This window comes from Triticum dicoccoides, chromosome 7B, assembly GCF_002162155.2.
Source record: "Triticum dicoccoides isolate Atlit2015 ecotype Zavitan chromosome 7B, WEW_v2.0, whole genome shotgun sequence".
Taxonomy (NCBI): Eukaryota; Viridiplantae; Streptophyta; class Magnoliopsida; order Poales; family Poaceae; genus Triticum; species Triticum dicoccoides.
In genome coordinates, this window is record NC_041393.1 from 645,921,687 (window position 1) to 645,944,135 (window position 22,449).

Sequence of the window (22,449 nt, forward strand, 5' to 3'; positions counted from 1 at the left end):
TCCTGAGGCCGTTCCCGTGGTTGCACCAACCCGCACGCTACCGCTGCGTCGCCTCTTCAAGCCATAGTGTCGCGGCCCGCGGTCAATCGCCGCCTCGAGGCCGTCCGCTCCAAGCCATCCTCGAGGTTGCACCGACCCTCGCGCTGCAGCTGCGGCGCCCGGTCAAGCCGTAGCGAGCGTGGCGCGCGGTCCCTGCAACTGTCATGAGGTCTTCCCCGCCGTCGCCCCGACCCACGCGCTGCTGTTGCGTTGCCCCTTCAAGTCGTAGCATCGAGGCGCGTGGTCTACTCCGCTATCCCCACGCGTCGACTTCTATGTGGTAAGTGTCGTGCCGCCTTCCTAGGCGCAGGAACGGCACCATCCGCGCCGGTCTTCGTTATGCTGTCGGGTTCTTCCTCACCTACTTCGGGCACAGTCGCCGCATACCTTGACGGAGGATTGAGGCGATGTTCGATCGGAATCAGGGGGTCTGGTTGATTGGTTGAAAGCTTGTCGATCGGGTGTGCAGGAATTTATAGATGGGAACGAGGTCGCCTCGGTTACGTCAGGCGTGTGCCGAGCCGACCGAGTATCCTTGTGCAAACAAAAAACTGAAGGCGGTGCGGAATCTGGTCCCACGCGCAGTCTCCTGAGACATTATTTTCATTTGATTTTTGATGGGATCGCTAGAACCATCTCAACGTTTCGATTTTTTTAACACAGTACAGACGCAGCGATCATACATACGCACATAGACTCACTCCTATAAACACAGACACGCACATCCTACCCTTATCTCGATGTTTTGATGATAGGCGTGAGAGTCGTTTTTTTATGCCAATATCTGGATCATACTTTCTAAAAAAACATTCAGCTCTAGGACAAGTTGTCTCAAGGCCCCGCGACAACATACAAATGTCTATCTGGCCAATGAAATAGCTTCTGAACTGAATCCACTGTCGCTCGCTAGGTCATCACATTGCCGGAAGTCATCACATTGCTGGAAGAGATAACAAAGATGAAAAAAATCAAGAGAAATTAAATCATAATCCAGACTTTACTTCTCAATTTGATAATTTGCCACCCCCCCCCCTCCCCCGCCAAACTGACGAGTGGGGCCAGGGCCACTGGACATTTGGAGACAACTGTGGGGCAAATTATCTAACCCCTTGTAAAGTGGGGCAAATCATTTAATCCCCCAACATATCAAACAAACACTCAAACATCACAATTCACAAGGTTTTGCAACAAAAGTAAAGTAATACTTAACTCATTTAAAACAAGAACCTCTGAAAAATCACTAACAAGGGAAGGTAAAAAAAACAATAAGATGAACATGGAAGCACCGCAACCAAACGATAATTTAACCTCGACTCTAGGAGCAGAATCAGAAGCACAAGCCAAGCTTGTTTTCATTTGTTTCCTTTCGATGCATAATGTAAAGCGGAACAGCGAGACGACATCCCTCGGTTGTTCATATTGACTAGATGACCCGTTGCGCCGATGGCGCAAGGGGCGAGAGTAAGGCAAGTATAGAAAGAGTGAACATAAATATATTTAGGCGCAGATTGGTACACATGGATCATTCATGATACATAGCGTTCTAAGACTGCAGTTTTACAACGAAAGAAATAGTAGTGACACCAGCCACTCTGTACATATCAGCCATATCCTGCTAAATTGCGTAGATAATTTTGCTGCTTCATCCTCTTAACGATATACATACAACACTCTTTTGTTCAAAAAACAAAAACAAAATGGCATAGATATCCTTCTCTGAAGCTCAAATATATGAGTGATATTAATGGAGAGCACATTCACCTACCGAAAGGTATATATTCACTTATATCAAATATCTAACGGAATGGAAGTACCAGTCTACTTTACATTCTACCTCTCGAAGGCGAAACAAATCATAATAAATTATATAACCGAAAAATCATTCTTTTCAAAGGTCCTGCTGAATAGTTGAAGGAGGCAATGCAAGGGAAAACAATGAAGGATCAGAGGATTACTGGGTTGATACAGTATCCAAGTGTTAACATACATGGTGGAAGTTCAAGCATGAGCTCACTCTTATTTTACCAAATAGAAAAGGTTTCACTTATAGAATGAAGAACCGATGCAAGAAAGTAAACGGTTGTGCAGAGTACCATTGTTTCGATTTCCATAGTGAATTTCCATACAAAAATAATTCTTCAGCTTAATTGTATCTTTAGGACAAAACAACTCAGCCAAATAGTACGCAATACATCAGCCGAGCTCGCATTTTCTGCACATAGAAATAACAGAAGTGTGTCAATCAAGTTACCTTCTACAGAAATGATTGTGTATTAACATCCACACATAATCAAGAGAAAACAGGTCGCATATCCATCAAATTAAATTTCTTGCACAAAGTAGAAAAATGCTCTAAAACATGACCATGCTTTCTAGTACTCGCTGCCTTGAATTGACATGATCTAAATTAGAATTGTCGACAATTAATATATAAATTATAAGGTATAGTAGATGAAGCTAGAATTGGGCAATAATCACACTATTTGTTTGTAGGAAATCTGAACAGAATATTTGAATCATAATCTCTGAACATAAACTTGGGACAAACCAATGATATTAAAGCAAAGGCATTGGAATCAAATATAAACCAAGCAGTGAACATTTGTTCAAGCTAAAGGTTACCGTATACCTTTTCACACACTGTGATTAACATTCTTCCTACTAATCTTTTGTACACCCAGTGTCGTGTTCCTCGTGTCCTGATCCTAACTGCCACATCATGCACCATTGTACACTAAATGTTGTGCTCCTCATCTCCTGCTCCTCTGCAATTTCAACATTAGTAACAAGATCAGCAAGTAAGGAAAAATGAGTTACATTAGAATTAGAAAACTCATAACTTTCTGGATATTTTTGCTAGATCCGTACTGTGGTAGAAAAGTTGCAGAAGAAGTCGGGCTCACCTTTCTTGGCAGGGTCTGACTACTCCATGGCCAGCATACCACAAGTTCTGCAAGCAAGCAGAACCAATACAATCTGCCCTATCTTCAATTCCAGATTTGCAGTCACCGGGAACTGTTTAGTCCAAAATCTGGTCTTTAGAGAACAGAGGAATGTCTATACAAAAAATAAATAGGTACAAACAAATAAGCAAAAAGGATTATCCTTGGAGCTTACCCTGCTACTTGCACTCCTCCACGGCCTGCTCCTTCTCCATAAGGTGCAATTAGTTACCCTGCAATCTTCGATGAATTCTGAAACCTGCAGAAATAAATACCTCATTGAAAAAGACCAACAACACATAAAAAGGCCAAAATCTTTAAATTGTGCAACCACATGGATGTAAAAGTTAAAGACGCATTTGTGTACAGTCACCTAGAGATGTCATTTGGGTCCAATCAACAAGGCCTCCAGTTGCAGTTTTTGCATCAACCAATCTGAAAACCTTGTTTACGGATCAAAATCCATATTCAAGCAATAAAGGAGAACAAGGAGATGAATGGCAGGAGGCACGTACGTGGAGGAGAGGCAGTGGATGAAGATGCGGGCGCTTTCGGTGAAGGCGGCCATGGTGTCCTTGTTCATGACACCTTCGCCGGCCCCGGCCACGGTGACCCGGGCGAGCTTGTCCTTGAGCAGCAGCCACACAATGGCCTTGGGGAGCTCCTCCATCTTGGGGTACGGAGGCAGGGGAGGGGGTGGTGGTGAAGGAGGAGGAGACGAGGCGGCGGAGATGGAAGGGGAAAGCGCAGGCGGCGGCACAAAGAAGTTTGCTAAGCGCTAATACAGCCTGAAATTTGTGTAAAGTCGGAGGCATGATGGACCACACAGATAGTAGGAACTATTAGCAAATTAAGATGATGTAGTAATTGTACCTGAGAAACGAAGATCGCCATTTGCATGGTTCCACCAGGCTGTACCCCACTGGATTAACAAATCAAACCCACCAGTACAAATGCTCTCTACAAAAGAAAGAAAATGAATAGAATCACAATCATTTTCACAAGTGAACTGAAGCAACTAAATAGCAAGCATCACCTAACTGGAAGGTTGTGTTCAGAAGAACTAATGCAAATAAATATGGCCGACCGACAAAATACTAACAGAGATACACAAACTAACACAACAAGTACCATAATGATTATACAACAACATGAGAATTTTTGCATGCACTGTATCTTAGTGCCATTACTTATACAGTAGAAATCAAATTAAGCGGAAGTCAGTAGAAATTAGCAGATGTAAGTTAATGCACAAACAAATTGAGACTATAAAACAAACTGGTCATATCACCTAACCATGTAAACTCTTACAACTGACAGTGACAGTTTGCAGTAATACGATTTCTTTTAGAAGCATTCCAAAAAATTGATAAGTAAATGAAAGGAAAGAATCGGAAGTGATCCAACCTTTTCCTCACATCAGGTCAAATATTTTCAGTGGCATCCTTTTTTGTGATTAGTCCAGAACATAAACTGACCCTTCTTCCTTGTTACTCCCAAGACAAAATCAAATCTGCCTTCAAATGGAATTAAAAGATCAAGGTAATGAGCAAATTTTAGTTAATACATCAAATGGAAACAAAACTGCCAAACTACATCCGTAAAAGAACGGTACAACTAAGTGAAAGCAAAGAATAGGAAGTGATCCAACCTTTTCCTCACATCAGGTCAAATATTTTCAGTGGCATCCTTTTTTGTGATTAGTCCAGAACATAAACTGACCCTTCTTCCTTGTTACTCCCAAGACAAAATCAAATCTGCCTTCAAATGGAATTAAAAGATCAAGGTAATGAGAATATTTTAGGTAATACATCAAATGGAATCAAAACTGCCAAAAACTGCATCCATAAAAGAATATAACTGTACATTCATGCTTAATAACAATCATGGTCTAGCAAAACTAAAACAACCAGATCCGTTTATGCCATCGCTCACCATTGATATGTTACAAAACCTGGGTCAATTAAGCCGCCAACCTGTTTACACACAAGCACAAAATATAAACAGCATGAGGCAAGCTTACCAAAAACTTGGGATGAGTCAGGTGGATCTCAAGCAATGTTCATTCAATTATTATTATCCTCACCTCCTCACATAACCTGAGATTGAAGTAAGAAAATGGGATGAATTCACCTTTGATCCGCAGTAGCACATTTAGGAATACCCAATTTCTTCTTCCATCATGCAAGTACCCAGGACAAAAACACGTCCAGCTCATTGGTGAGCAGCCTTATCAAAGCTCCTACAAATAGGAAAACGATGATTTCAGGAGGAGGAAATGACACCAATAACTATCAGGCATAGCTCAATGTATGAAGTTAATACCATTTGCACATTTGGTACTGACAACAGGCCTAGCGATAAACAAAAGATGCGGTAGTATATGAAGTCAGGTAAGTGTACACTCAAATACACCGCTACATGAAAACAAAAGACTACAAAGCACGCATTTTAGTGAACATGTTTCAGTTTTCTTTTCCTATCCGCGTTCGAAAAGGATAAAAGAGAACATAAGCAAACCTAAAAATAACCTCACGACAAAATAAAATATACAATTCATATCTCATATAGTCTTATACGACAGGGAAGAAAATCAAGTTACCAAATGCTAATCTATGGGTAAAATCATCATGAAGAATTCTGTAGGGTCGAGAGCCCCATAAATAGAAGCAAATATCTACTTCATGGATTCTTGTTATGATTGACTGGAACTAATGTTTTGACAGGATATTCCTTGTTTCTTTATACTTTTATTCACCTCAGGGATTCTTATTAATCTCGAAATCATCTTGTTATGACTGACTGGAACTAACATTTTGAAGAATGAAATCACGTGGCTTACATAGACCAATCCTCCCCTGCCAGCCTTCTGGGATTTTCATCAAACACCTTGTAGGCGTAGAGAACAAATTCTACACAAGCAAAGATCAGAAGTTCAGAGAAGGAGCAGGGCATTGAAAGGAGGAAAGAAATTAGGAAGAGGACAAGAGTGTGTGCACCTGCTTAGCCAAATACGGCAAGGTTGGGCGGACATTCTGCACCGTCTATTTATGCTGTAGGTAAGACACCAGCTTCCAAATGTATCAGCTGAGCAAACGCAAAGGGGCAAGGAAATTAAACAGGGGGAAAATCATCACCATGTTGACGACTTCTTGGCTGGAGAGGAACTCGAACACGCCATCGCTTGTGACGACGAAGAAGAGGTGGGCCGGGGTGATCTCAGGGTCGACCCCGACGCCCTCGGCGGCGAGGTCGCCGAGAATGTGCGTGAAGGGCGTGCCCGGGTAGAGCCCATCGCGGGCCGGGCCCAGACGCGGGGCGGGGTACCCCTCGTAGGCGAGCAAGCCCTCGGCCTCGGGGTCGTGGACGCCCTCCACCTGCTCGACAGACATGACGCGCGCACGCTCGTCGGCGCGGAACGGTGCCTGGTCCCACGACAGCTCGTCGGCGGCGACGCGGCCGTCGCGCCAGACCCCGGCCATGGCGGGCGAGTCCCCGACGTTGGCCACATGGAGCGCGCCGCCGGCCATGAGCGCCGTGACGGCGGTGGCCCCGCTCATGGAGTCGTCCACGGCCGCCGCCGCGTGCATCTCCTCGTTGACCCCGACCATAGCCACCCGGAACACCGCCGCGGGGTCCGACGCGAGGAGGCGGCATCCTCGGCCGCGAGGAGGAGGAGGAGGCGGGGGAGCCCGTCCCACGCGCACCCGGAGCTGGCGGCTCCGCAGGCGCCGTGGCCGTCGAAGACCGCGAAGAGGTGGAGATCGGGGACGCCCGCGAAGCGCGTGACCACGAGGTACGCATCCTGCGACGCCCGGCCCGGGGAGTCCGGGTAGTGGCCGTCCACCGTCAGCGTGGCGTACTACAGCCCCAGGCCCGCGCCCGGCACCACGGCGCGGCCGAGGGTGGAGCCGCCGCGGCCGCCGGGCACGCCACCGCCTTCCCGCCGCCCTCCGCCGTCGCCCCACGGCAGGCAGCACTTGCCGTGCACGCACCCCATGGACTGCGTGCGCCCTCCACCAGCACCCCCCGGGATGCAGCCGCCCTCCTCCTTCTTCCCAGCAGCTCCACTGCACCACGACGGCGCTGATTCCCGTCCTTGTCGCCTGCCGATGGGCATCGGACGATGAAGAAAAGGAAGGCGCGGGCAGGGGAGAAGTGAACCGTGAGCCGAGGCAGGAGCGAGAGAAGGGCAGACGAGGAGAGGACGACCCGGTCAGCAGCAGTAATAGCAGGCGCTGTAACTTCTAGGCTCACCGCAAGAGAAATACGAGGCAACCGACAGATGGGACCAAGAGCGAGCAGGGACCACCAGCAGCTGCACGAAGCAAACGATCCCGCGTAGCTACACGAAAAGGGTGAAGCCCCTCTTTACCCAGCGAGCCAAAGCGGGTTGCCCATGCCAGCAAGCAGCACCAGAAGCAGCACGCACCCACGAGGCCGACACATGGGCCCGACGCGCCTGAAGCAGAGGGGCCGCAGCTGGGCGCAAGAGAAAACGGTAAAAAAAGTTCATCCAACCCATGATCGCCTCCACGATCGCCTGCCAACCCATGATCGGCGCTGAGCTTCTTTCCACACGGACATAGGTACCCAAACACGGTGCCACTGCGAGACGGGCCCTTGCGCAAACCTGGCCCAGCCGTCATCCACTCTAGACTGAGAAGCGTACAGAAAAATGGACGATCCGATTTTTACCACCGCGATTGAAAGTACACTGGGGCTGGACAGCGAGGCAGATCGTGCGGGGGAGGTCGATTTGAAACCGCGATGGCTCTCGTTAGGCGGGTTGCGTAGCTAGAGTTACTAGCAGAACCCCCGTGCGTTGCTACGGGCTATCCACAATCTCTACTCCTAATATCTGAGTTGGTAGAATTGCGTCTATGGTTTATTTTCGTCTGGTTTATTTTCGTCTTACATCCCATCAGCATATCTCCTCACGTTGATTTTTTATCCTTGGAATAAAAACTTTCTTAATTTTTCCAAAGTTTCCTAACTAGACACGTTATAAACGGGCAGGAACTGATAGCGCGTTACCAATCAATAAAGTTTAGTTTCATCACAATCAATTCCAAATCCTAATTTTTAAACTTTCCTAACTAGGCACGTCACAAACAAGCAGGTAATAATATCACATTACCAAACAATAAAACCTTATCTCTACTCCTAATCTCTACTCCTAATGGAGCAGTTGGTGAATAGTCCGTCGGTTATTTTTCGCTGGTTTTATTTTGCCTCAACACTTTCGTTGGTTTTATTTCGCTGGTTTTATTTCGTCTCCCTCCCGCCTGACTTTTCGCTTCACCACCCACATAAACCCATCAGATTAGTTACCATATAAAAATAAATTGCAATCAATCAAGTATTGATGATCAGATTAGTTACCATATAAAAAATAAATCGCAATCAATCAAGTATTGATGGGATATTTCCTTATATTGATGTGATTTTCCCTTTCTTATCATCAATCATCTCTACTGCCTAAAAAAATGCGTAGCTTTCCTTTTCCTGCCAACCGACCGCGTTCTGTCTCCCTACATCCTCCCTCGTTGCTCTGCCTCCCGCACGAAAAAAGCCCTCTCGTTTGACCTCCCCCAAACCCCGCACGATGGAAAAACCAAGCCGCCTGCTTCCCCTCCTCTCGACCGCTCCATACGTCCAGATCGCGGCCCCATCCCCATCCTCCTCTCACGTCACGGTGGCCGATGGACTGCCGCCACCACCCTCCTACTCTCTCGTCGCCGCCGTCCTCCCGCTCGCTCGCCGCCGCCGTCACCACCAATCCCGGCGAAGGCGTCGTTGCTGCTATGTCGCCTCCTTTCCCCATCCAAGCCTGACCATGGCAACGGCACCCTCTCATGTGTCCCGCGGTGAGGTTTGGGGAGGCCCGACCACAATCCAGTAGGGATCTCACCGTGGACCCGTCCGCTGGGATGGGTGTTGCCTCCGTTGCGAATGGGATCGAAGGGAGGGACTACTTCGTCGTCAAGGTCGGCGAGGCAGCGGCCGATTGGGAGCCCGGTTGTGAACATGGGAGTTCGTCCCCATGGAGGCGGCGGCCGTGGAGATTGGATGTGAAGCAACCCCACTTGCCGGTGGTGGAGGCTTGCCGTCCATGTGATCCTTTCTTCTCCCGGTATCCCCATTCCTTGCCTCCCATTACAAAAGCGAGCATAAATGAGAGCAGGGGATGATTTTCATCACTTCATTTCTTATATTTTTAGTTGCTTTTTTGAGATTATACAAGATGCTCTCGATCTGTTTTGTCAAATTACTTGGATCGTCTTATGGAATTGACAGCCATCGTATTTTTCACCTCATGTTATTTCTTAACCCTTGTCCCACTAGGCATCCACTACATGTTTGGTAATGACATGATGTTGAGGCGGCTAGGAGAAGCGGGAGAGGGGGGGAGAGAGTGAGGAAGAGGGAGGGAGAGTGTGTGTGTGAGGATTTGATGGTAAAAAAGGTCGCCAATGTCGTAATATTGAACTTTTTAAGTTAATGTGGCCCCGTTGCAACGCACGGGAGTTCTTCTAGTATCTGTAACATCCGGATTCAACACAAAAACCCTATCCAATGACGCACCTTCCCTTTTTCTGTCGGAACCTCTCATTCTTGACCGATTTTCCGCCGTAGCAAGACATTTCTCGTTTTTTCTCTCACTGGTGCCACCTTCTTTAAAAGCAGATGACAGCCAACTCATCTTCGCCATGCATTGCAGTAAGGATGAAATTTTCTTGTTTACGATATAATAGAGTGGGTTAAACTAACACATACTATTGACAAAAAACAATAAATAACTACAGAGATCTTTCCTAGTCACCAATAAGCTCCACCTCCATCCCACATATGCTAGAAAGGATAATTGTCGTTCTTCTCTTCTTCATATTTCCCTACGTCTTCTACTCCATGCCTCTTCGCCAATCCGTTTAATTGGCACCAACCAGCACCACGTCAACATTAATGTGTTCATCATCGATGCCTCATCTTCTTCTTTCTCATTCCTCGGCAACTTTAGTTCTTGTTCCTACTTATTTCCTAGAATACTCTTTCTTTCTTTTTTTTCTCTTATTATTTGGAACACTCTTACTTTCTCCAACACCATGCACCACTTTGGCTTCAGTTCTTTTTCCTTCTTGTTTTTGGAACACTCTTCCTTTTTACTATAGCATGAACCACCTAGCTAGTGTTGTGTCATGTTGTCCTCACCCGCGAACATTTCGGCCACCGTCATCGAGTGGACATCCCGCGGAGCATAGACTTCATCCATCTTGATGAATGCTAGGTCGCCCATGTCGCGAGCGCATGGTGGCCGTTGTCCATGTTGGCAAGCGGTGCTCGGTGCTTTGCAATGTAACTGAGAGCCCGTTGATTGTTTTTGCCCACAAGCGCTTTCAAAATGATTCGCCATGACTAATTGCTTGCTTAATTAATTAAGTACACAAAAAAAATGAATGACCTACATATTTCTCTACATGCCTAATTAATTGCCAAGCAAATCAATTAATTATCTGACTAATTGGAAAATATCCCTACTTCTAATTATCCGTAGGCATTGGCTAACAAATTAATTAATTGCATTAATAACTCAATTTTTAAATTGATTCAGTGCGAAAAATTCATATTCTAATGGACCTAATTAATTGCATATGTAATTAACTATCTAGCTGATTAATTGCATCAATGGTTTGATTTCTAAATTATTTTTGCATGAATGGCTGCTACCAAACGACTATCACGATGACTACCGAGTAATGTAGGACACATTTCCTTAATAAATTTCTTGACATTTAAATGGACACACTTGATTTGAGAATGTAGCCGTCTAGCTCTCTATTTAACTGACAAGAAATATAATATGACCGCGTCCACATGGCGGTCTGACGAGCCACCTCCCATCACGGTCGTCCTTGATGCCGTGATCCACTCCCTGCCATTCTCGAGCATCGCGCCAGGGTTAGACCCAACCATGACATCTTCCATGGTGTCGTGCACGACGTCCCTCCGCAAGAGCGGGCGTATGCGTACGCCCATAGAAAACTTGTGACTGTCAATTAATAGTAGAGATAATGATAATAATAAATAATATAGCGTGGGGATTAGCAATTTGTTATGTAGTAATATATTATTTTATTATGGAAGGAGATCGAGAAAAATCTTATATTTGTCTTTTAGGGAAGTGATCTCACATATATGGTGCTAAATACCCGTGGGTTGCTACGGGATGAAATAATATTTAAAGAGTGGTAGTGGTGGCGTGTGACTGATTGTCGTAGGTCATCACCATCGTCCTTGTGTGTGCGGTCGGAACCCTCGACCGTTAGTGCTTGGTCGTCCTCAAGCACGCTTGCGTTGACCTTGTTCTATGGCATTTGTTATCCTCGCCCACAAACATTTCGGCAACCATCAGTGTGTGGACGACGGTCATCATCCATCTTTACGAATGCTTGGTCGCTCATGTCACGAGGCGTGGTGGTTGTTATCTATGTTGGCAAACGCTGGCCAACCATGTCGTTGAGAGCATGTTGGCAGTCACCAATGGCAGTGATAGCCTAGCTACTGGCCGTCCTCGCCCACAAACGCTTTCAAACTGATTCAGCACGATTAACTGCCTGCCTGCCTAATTAATAACATGCCTAATTATCTGCATGCCTATTAATTGTTTGCCTATTTAATTAATTATCTGTCTAATTCAAAAAATCCCTATTTCTAATTGTACACAATCCTAATTAACTGGATGTATAATTATTTAGTTGAATTAATGATTCGGTTTTCTAATTGATTCAGCGCGAAAAAATGCTTATTTAAATAGACCTAATTAATTGCACACATAATTAACTGCCTGACTAACTAATTACATTAATGGCTTGATTTTGAAATTGATTCAGCACTTGGTTTTTAAATTGTTTTTTGCATTAATGGTTGTGTGTGAAATGGCAATGTAGCAACATTTCTTTAATAGTATATACATTAGATAATGACTTCCTCTAAGAAGCTCCACTTTTGTGCGTGTGTTTTTAACAAACAGTTCATCTATATATATGACAGTCATATAATTCCACTGGGGTTTTTAGTACTATACTACAAGCAACAAAATTATCACCCTGAAGAATACCGCCACAAGGAACCTAGAGACAAATAAACAGTGGATCTGCAACCATTGAAGTTAAATATATGGCAACTTAACGGGAAATTGTTATTTTCCTTTCCTCCGAAGGTTTCCTTATCTCCACATTGACACTATCTTGACATATCTTGATATAGGAGAGCAATTTGTAGAGAGAATATATCTTATCACCAGTGAAATTAGAAAGTTTGAGAAACCATTTCATCAGCTGTAGTTTCCCTTCTAAAAATGCGAACCTGCCCATCTCTGAACGGTGGTGGGGCTACAAAGAAATAGCTGGACAGGCCAATCAGCAGTGGTGGGGCTACAAAGAAATAGGGGATGTCATTGAGATCGCAGCTGCGCGGGTGCTTGATTAATTGTTTCTGTGTCTTCGCTACTCGCTTTGACTCTCAGAGCACATCCAAATTTTTATGTACTTGTTTTTTTTCTTTTTTGCTAATTTTGGGAAATCAACACCAAGCAAGGCATTGCTTATCCTGGTAGTTTCTCTAATTTTGTTGAAATAGTAAACATGGTTTTGAGGATCTTGTCTTACAATTTTAACATCATGTCAGCTAAACTTACACATCACACAGGTAAACTAGCTAGAGATTGAGAAGTAGTGCATTTTGGTCACCAAGAGCATTCTCATATTTGACCAAAGAAAATTTTTCCAAACAAAAAGCACGTCGTTGCAGCTGGATGACTGTGCCAATGCATGCGCTAATTAACCCCACACGACCAGCAGCCAAGACACTTCTGCAACTGCATGTTTGCTGAACCCGTCGCTTCATCTGAGTACGCCAAAACTATGAAGCTATATTGGTTTACTACTTCCAGTCGCAAATCAGTTTCAATTCACCTGGCCAGGCAAAAGTTGCATCCAATGCGTAAGCACGATCAGGAGGATTGACAAAAATCCAGATAATTAGTGTACCTGTGACTTGGAGTTGACTTGATGCAACTGCCGCTTCTTGATTCGCCTACTCCTTCGTTGGTCTCCTCTCAACACTACCACTCTACCAGATCCGTGTCCATGGAATCGGACCCTTCGCCATTACGGAGGCAGGGGAGGTGGTGTTGGGAGGCGCCGAGCAAGGTGGCCAGCAGCGAGTGGGACGGTGGCGGCGGCGGCGAGCCATCGAAAGGACGGCGGCATTCTGCAACGGGAGAGGCGGCGGGCTGCGTGCGAGCAGAGGTTAGACCTCTCGCTCGGAAGTCCCAAAGGATGTGGGCGTTGGTTTTCTTTTGAGGGGTGCCCCATCATTGATTTGGTTTGGAGAGGATCGGAAAACGGGATCTGTTTCCTTTTTCGTGTGCGACGATATAATTGGAAGGGACGACGACTGACGAACGAAAGTACGAAACCGATCATCATGACCGCAGACTCCTCCATTACGAGTAGAGATAGCCTTTGAGGTAATTGAAATATATTACCATATAATTACTGTATTCGAAATTTTCCGAGTTATGGCCTTACCATACCTGGATTGATAGCCTTTAGGATAATTTAAATTTATTACCATATAATTACCATATTCGAAATTTTCTGAGTCATGACCTTACCATACCTGGATTGATGAGATTTCTGAGTTTATAGCCTTTCCATACGTGGATTAATTGTGATTGATTACCATAAATACGTTGGGTATTGCCGGCCAGACGAGAGAAGAGGAAAACCGATGGAAGGGGGGGGGGGACAAAAAAAACCAGACGAAAAATAATCGGTTGAAAATAAACCGGTTGAAAATGATGGTACTATTCAACCAACTCGTCCATTAGGAGTAGAGATATGTTCAATTGCTTACGTTTACACTAGCTTAAATCCTTTTGAACTTATCAAACACTTAATTGTTTCATGAAACATGTATTTCATGCACTTCTGTATTAATCTCCTTGAGACATTTCGTTTGATTGCCTAATACGCTTATTGTGTGATCAATGTAATGTGTGTACAAATGTGTATGTGCATGTGTGTGCAATAGTAAAATATGATTGGGTTCATAACAGGATTGGCGAAGATAGGGCCATGGGGAGTAGTAAGTGCACATGCATGTTGCATCAGGGCTCACCGCGAGAAAGCTACTATGCCCTCCAGGAACTAAGCTTCTTTGGCAACTTGTCAACGAGCGGGACACTACCGGACTCGCGGCCTATGCCGGCGGATATATGCCTACGGTTGCTGTCGGCATAACCCCGTCGGCACAGATCACGTCAGCGTAGTCTTGTCAGACCATCGGCATAGTATAGCCGTCGGCATATGTGCCTATGCCGATGGCCGGGCGCCAGCAGTCGGCATAGTTTAGTCGTCGGCAGTGTTTCCCTCCTGATGGCAACGGACGGCGCCGTCAAAAGCGCAGACGATTCAAGGAACGACACGTGGCAGAGGTATGCCGACGGCAAAGCCGTCGGCATACCTCTGCCACGTGTTGTTCTGTTGTGCATCCTGGTGGCAGGGCCTTGCCACGTGTCGTTCCGTCGGCATAGCCTTGCCACGTGTCGTCCCCTGGTGTCTACTAGCGGCAAGGCTATGCCTACGGCAAAGCCGTCGGCATAGATGAAAATCAATGCCGACGGCTTTGCCGTAGGCATAGTTTTTTCCCCCCTGTTTTCTCTTTTTCAATTCATTTGACAGCATTTCAAAGCAGAATAATATGGGATTATGCAGAAATATGGCAATTCATCGTCTAAACATACTCAAGTTCATCATCATCATTTAAACATACTCAAGTTCATCATCTAAAGATCATCACTGGTGAAAGTTCATGAACATAAATAGTGCAAGACATGGAACATGAAAGGTATGGCACGATGGCCACATGCACGGGTATCATCATCGCCACCAAGACCACCTCCGCCAAAGCCACCACCGCCAAGACCACCTCCGCCAAAGCCACCACCGCCAAGACCACCTCCGCCAAAACCACCACCGCCAAGACCACCTCCGCTAAAACCGCCACCGCAACCACCATCACTCTGCCAGATCAGAGTGACTGGGGTCGACGGAGCAGGAGTCGAGCCACCAGCCCCCTACATGTTTGAGAGAAGATTCTAACGGTAACTATGACATGATACTGTTGAATAAACGAGAACTAGTTTGTCAGTAGTTAGGCAAATGTACTAACCGGACTATCACCGCCTAGTGCCACCCATTCCTCGAACGTGGGAATGTGTGGGCCTTCTCCCGCAGGTGGTGGTGGGGGTCCAACTTGTGGTGGCTTTGTGCGGTTAGTCCAAGACGCCAACATAGCCTGGATGTTAGTTAAACAAGCAAACTAGAAGGTCAGAAGGAATGAAAGTGCAAATTTTAGCTTGGTTTTAAGAGGGCAAAACTAACCGCCATCACTTGACGGTTGTAATCATCGTTTGCCTTCACTTGTTGCAAGTACTACCGCACCTCAATATGCCTATGCTCGAGAAAGGCCTGATATGCCTACAAAATTGGGGTTGTTTCTAAGTGGGCAGTGCTGAAAATAAACCAAGAAAGATAGAGACAAAGAAGATAAGGGGAAGTACTTACAACACGCTGGTGGACTAAGGGAGGCTGCAAACGCCCCGTACTCTCTAACGGGCTCGGCTTGGTAGCCCGAAGCCGTGTGTATGAGACCGACGGAGTGATCAAGCCATCGAAACACAGATACCGGCCATGGGACTTCCCCTGGATGGCCACCACCGCCGTGTCGTCGATCTGAGACTGGGCGACCTCAGGAACAGGAACATCTGGATGCAACTTCTGATAGTTCTGAGTGTAAGACTCTAGGTGCTGCTCGGTGTTGCCGTAGTACTCGCTCTCGCCGTCCTTGCGATCACTCCGCTCGCGGGCCAGCTTCCACGACTCCATGTCTGAGAGCGGCCTCTTCAACTTGTCCTCCTGCAACGTCAAACAGAAGTTAGCCATACATAAGAACATGACGGTAAAGAAGAACAAAAATGCATCATGCATATAGATATACCTTCATGGCCTTGAAGCCCCAGTGGTTCTTGTTTCCTTGGCCGTGTGTCCCGTCTTTTCCATGGTTAGCCCGGGCCTTGATGCTCTTGGCAGCAAAATTTGCATCGTCGCCGATCCACCTATCCACCAAACTCGCCCATCCGTCATGCCTTCCATAGCACCAATGAGGAACAACCTATGCAAATTTTGGAAGCATGACATGTGAGCACGAAACATATAGTTGACTGCTTGAAACAATGAAAAGTCAGTAATAGTTACCATCATGAACTGCTCCCTGCTCAAGGTAAGTTGTTGCCTCTGAGCTTGAGTTTTGGTCATCTTTTGTTGCAGGTAGATGTGGTAGTATTGCGAGAAGGCAACCCAGCGCACCTCGTACTGCAACTGACGAGCTTTCTTCTTTGCAGCCGCAAGTAAGACCACGTCGGCTCTGGCCTTGTGCTTGTCAAGAACTCTATAGAGTTGCTGCAATCATGCATAAACCAGAAGCAAACAAGGCATGACTTGAGTGATTCAATGATAAACTATGAATGAAACTGAAGACAAGTGATTCAGAAGAGAACTTACCCCAAATTTGGTGATCACGGCCTTAGCGGCCGTCCCATACTCCGCGTTGCTGCAAGCCTCATAGTGGGCCCAGCTCGTGTCCAAAACACGCAGCTGCAGGTCCCTGTCTGGCCGTGGGCAAAATAGGCCAGGCCAAAACTCCTTCAACAGGACAGTGATAAGGCTGTTCGGTTTACGGCCCTTTCCGCGAAGGATCCAGTTACTACAAAAGAATCAAAGGATTGCCATGTGTACAATAAGAAAATGTTGTCATGTGCTGAAAATATGATTGAGAGGCACTTACTCTGTCCCCGCAGCCACTTGTGCGCCTCGATAGAAGGTGGTGTAGGTACTCCAGTAGTACCATGCATCCACCCCATGCGGAGCACCCTATGGCAAGTCATCCCACAACTCGGGGTCAACCTCCCCTCCACCACCCTCCTCGCCCTCCTCCTCACCCTCCTCCTCGGCCTCCTCCTCCTTGGCCTCCTCCTCCTCGGCCTCCTCCTCCTCACCCTCCTCCTCCTCGCCATCAGGAACATACTCCTCCTCCTCAGACTCAGAAGCTGCCTCAGCATAGGAGGGCATCGAAGAAGACCCTCCTATTTCGGACACAACCCGGAGTTTTTTGCCCCGGCTGCCTCTCCCCCCACCTCCTCATCCTCTAGGGGCTCTCCCCCCACCCCACCTCCTCTAGGGTCTCCTCCCCTGACCCCTCCACCTCCCTGTGAGGTGCCATCCTCGCGTAGTCAGGAGGGAACCTTGTGGGCTCGTCCACTCCGAGTAAGTCCTTTGAATTTACTAAGGAAACTGGCGCCGCTGGACTTGCCCATGATTAGCAAACCTGCATTGAGAAGAGAATAAACAATTAGTAAGGATATCAAAAAATACAAGCATACAGGAAAGACATTAATAATAGAAGAGCACATTAAGTATACTATTGTAATGATCATTAAAAGAACTTAGATTTTCTAAAACCCATATGAATCATCACTATTGTAATCTATTTGTCGACCGATCTCATCATCACTATCTCGCATATCTTCTTCGTTGTCTGATGGAGGTGGAGGCTCTTCCTCATCGTTAACGTCTTCATTTAACTTTTCAAGCATAATTATGTCTCTTTGATTCACAACTGCCTCACCATCAATCTGTGAGCCGTCGTCGTTTGGGTCCAGGTCAACATAACCCAAGTCATCATCCTCCTTGTTTCGGACAACGTCATCATGTTCCTCTTGAAAGAACACTCCCTTGTATGTCATGGGGTTTATGTTGTAGTAATCATCATCGTTCGGGTCCGGTAGCTTACCATGTGGCGACATCTTGAACACAACTTCCCAACCCTTTAGGTACTCTTTCTGGCATGGGTAAGGCAGATAATATACTTGTATGGCCTGGGTAGCAACGATAAAGAGATCAGCTCTGGCATAGACGGTTGATGGTTTAACTTCAACTAAACCAATAGAAGGCGTATGTCTCAGACCCTTTTTGGGGTCGAACCATCGGCAGTTGAACATAGTGAGACTTAGGTGTTCGCGGCCCTTCCATAGTAATCTACTTTATTATCTCCTTCCATTCATAGTAAGTCTTAGGTTTGAATGTAAGCTCGTATATTTTTCCTACCCTTCCATAGTAATCTACTTTATTATCTCCTTCGGTGAAGACTCCGGTATTTATGGTTTTGAGATCAGGCCGACTGTTCTGGTGCTCCTCTGTATGGAAGCGATACCCATTCACATCATACTTTTGGCATGTCATGATGGTAGGGTCAAAACCCATGGAAACCCATCTCAATTCTTCATCCATTGATTCGTTCGGATCATTTCCCTACAAGTTTAATTGAAATTATAGGGTGCATGAGTTTAATTGGAATTGTACGGTGAAATGGGTAATAGGGAAGTGTGAAAAATTACTTTCTCCATGAACCACGCAACGAAATGTTTCCTTCCATCCGCACCCTTTCGGAGAAGAGCAAGTGCCTCCGCTTTAGTAGGAGGCAGCATTTCCATCCACTCTTCATCAACGAATCGACTACAATAAGAAAAGCCGTATAAGAACTAGGCAAAGTGAACATAATGAATTGACTAAAAGAGTGGTGCAAAGGTATTACCTCATCCACTCATCCTCAACTTCCTTGACATTGTGCAAGATATAGAACATGACATCCTCCCACTCATCTCGTGGCATGAGATAAGGTGTCGAGCATCCAGCCCTGCCACCTTGCCCGATGAATAGAGGCAACTTGGGTTTATACTTGGGTTCTTCTATATTGTATTGAGACACCTTATTGTGCAACATGGGAACATGGTCCGGATAGTAGGCTGTCCTGAGGTCTGCCACCTCCTCTAGGATAACTGCCTCAGCTATGGAAGCTTCAATCTTAGCTTTGTTTCCACATTTCTGTCTCAGATGCTTTTTCTATCTCCCGTACTACCAACGATTCTGCACACGGCCCCCCAACAATACCTCGTTCGCGAGGTGCAAAATGAGATGTGTCATCAAAGTAAAGAAACCTGGCGGGAAGATCTTCTCTAGCTTGCATATCAACTCCGGCGCCTTCTTATGCATTTCTTTTATCTTCTCAGGGCATACTTCTTTAGCACAAAACATGCGGAAGAAATGGCTTAACTCCGCAAGCACACGCCCGTTGAAAGATTGACCCCCTTACTTATATTCGACGCATAACCATCAGTGAACTTGACGACGTGTTTCAGCCACTTCAATGTCTCCATCTTATGATCCTTTTTAAGTACGAAGTCGGCATCTGGCTTGAACCAAGATTTTCGACTGCCTGTGGGAGGCTACATGTGTAGACGTGGTCTATCACAAATATTCTGTTGATCGACTCTAGCATTAACATTATCCTTTGTCTTATCAGGAATGTTGAGGATTGTGCAAAAAGGGACTCTGCGACATTCTTTTCGGTGTGCATCACGTCGATGTTGTATGGAAGCTTGAGGTCCTTAAAATAGGGAAGCTGCGTGAAGGGGGTAATGTGAGTCCAGTTGTGCGTCTCACCATAAGCTTCAAAACATTTTTCCCTTTACCTTTGTCTTTTCCTTTCCCTTCGCCCTCGTCTTCACCTGTGGCTTTGCCTTTGCCTTTGCATTTGCCTTTGCCTTTCCCTTCACCGGCAGGCTTAAGAGCTTTCAGTTGAGCAAGCACATTCGCACCAGACAACATTGGAATCTCGTTTACTTCATGGACAACTTTGCCTTTTGTGAAGTTCTTCTTGTCTTCCCTATCAGGATGGTCTGGAGGGAGGAACTGTCGATGCAGGTCAAAGGCAACATACTTGCCACCCTTCTTCAGCCAAATGAAAATCAAGGCCTGCATGCACACTGGGCAAGGCATCTTTCCACTTGTACACCATCCGCGGAATAGGGCATAGCCGGGAAAGTCATGCATGCAATACTGTAGCCAAACTTTCATCAAGAAATTTTTCTGCAGATGTCGGTCGTATGTCAACCTCGGGAAGTACCAAGAATGGTGCAAATCATCCACCAACGTTTGCATAAACACACTCAAATTCTTCCCCGGATATTCAGGCCCTGGAACTATAAGCGACAGGAACATGGTCTTGCATTGCATTATGGTGCCGGGAGGGAGATTGAGCGGAATAACAAATACGGGCCAGCAGCTATATGGGTTAGACGACATACCATACGGATTGAACCCATCACCTGTTATAGCAACTCTGACATTCCCAGCCTCGGCTGCTTCCTCCGGGTACTCTATATCGAATGACTTCCATGCTTCACCTTCTGATGGATGTACAATTTTTTTTGGATTGTACCTTTTCCCTTCCTTGTGTCACTTCATCATTTTGGTAGACTCCTCGGTGATGAAAAGGTGCTGCAGCATTTTTATAAAATCAAGATACCGAAGAACCTTCACAGGGATTTTTAGCTGCCGCTTCTGACCATGCTCATCGACAACCTCAATATACCAAGAGGAACCGCACTTCCTACAGTAGTTGTCATCCGCATACTCATGCCTAAACAAAAGGCAATTCTTTGGACAAACATGTATTTTCTCATAGTCCATGGAGAGCGCCTTCATGATTTTGTTCGTAGCGTACATGGTTTTCGGCAGTTCATGGCCCTCAGGCAGGCTATTAGCCCATACTCCCAGAAATGCTTCGAAGCAACCTCGGCTATAGTCGTACTCAGCCTTGACTGCCATCAGTGCTGAGATGGCATCCAGCACAGACAGCTTGGCACCCTCATAGAGAGGTTTCTTTGACGAGGCCAAGATATCCAGGAAGGCCTTTGCGGTTTCCTCCGGCTCCTCCGGTTCATTCACTGAATTTGACGGAGGTGTCGGCTGTGCCGCAAAGACATCATCTAGCATGTCTCTAACCCCATCGTCCTCACAACCAGTGACGCGTTGTCGTATCACCTCCTCTCTAGCACGGTCCCGCTGGGCAAAGTTTATCGGCATATCAAAGTTGGGCATAAATCCATGCGTGTGAAGGTGCTTAGTCATCACACTCTTATCTCTGTGCATACGTCTCTTACATTTGGCACACGGGCATTCTGGCACCATCCTCATTGGACTACGGAATATCTCTTTCAAAAACACATCAGTTTTCTCGACCCACTCTGTTGTTACTTGATTCCGACGGAAAAACTCACTATACATCCACCGATTATCTGCCTTCTCTGCTTTATTGGAAGCCACACAACAAAACTAAGGATTCATTTAAATTACTCTCGTCAATATTTTATTTTTTTAGAGTGTTGACGAGAAACAACATTTAATCCACCTACATCTCTAATAGGTAAAGATGGGTCCTAATCCCACCCGAGAATGTGTAGATTGAGTATGTTGTCCATGCTCTACCCCATTTCGAGACAAAATTTCGGCATCACCTCCCCGCTGTTCTCCAAATACATGTCTCGGCAAAATGCCGAGAGAATGTGCATCCGGAGAACAACAGGGAGGCGCCGCCGAAATCCTATCTCGGAACGGGGTAGAGCATGAACAACGTACCCAATCTACACATCATCGGGCTGTCCGTGGAAAGTGCTTGACAATCTGAAAGAGCTGTGGTGATAAATATGCAATTGAATGCATATTGCCACCCTTTCGGACGGGAGACCTAGGTTACGCGACTTGATGTGAAAATTTAATCTAGTGACATGGAAAAAAAGTGGACGAGGTCATGGAATTGTTGCTCACCCTCCGATGTAGAGGATGTAGTCGATCAAAGGAGGGACGATCGTGGACCAACACCTCCAACATCGACGGTCACTCCATGAAGATGGAACACCACAAATCCTGTTAATTCCACCAAGTGAAAAAAAATTAGGTCATCACCTCACATTAACCATTTGGCACAGCATATGAATCGACATGAAACAACATGTAAAATTGCAAAAAAAAAAATCTTTATTAAGTATTCTAGAAACCAAGTGCCTCGATTTGCTTCTTATATATGAATCAACATGACCAAAACACTAACTTGACCAATATCCATCCATCTATCACAAACTTGCCCAACGTCTATTCATCTATATATATTCACAAACTTAGTAAAAACTATCTAGTATGTATCTAAATACCTAATAAAACTACACAAAACAAAAAAATACATTTTATTCATCTATCTAGCATCCATCTATCTATTCATCTAGCATCCATCCATCTATCTATTCATCTAGCATCCATCCATCTAGGATTCATGGCAGCGACAACAAGAGTTTGTGGGAGGGGTGCTCATTGGGGCTGGGGGGCACGGCGGCGTCCGGCGGTGGAGAGGGGTGCTCACTGGGGCAGGAGGGAACGACGATGGACGAGCAGGGCCGGCCGAAGCCGCGGCCACGCGTGCTCGTTGGGGCGGCCTGCGGGCTCCGGGA

The 22,449-nt window shown here is 46.0% G+C and overlaps 1 pseudogene; it reads right to left on the reverse strand.

Moving 5' to 3' along the window:
* Positions 1-1,744: 1,744 nt before the first annotated feature.
* Positions 1,745-7,186, reverse strand: LOC119338397 (annotated as a pseudogene).
* Positions 7,187-22,449: the final 15,263 nt, after the last annotated feature.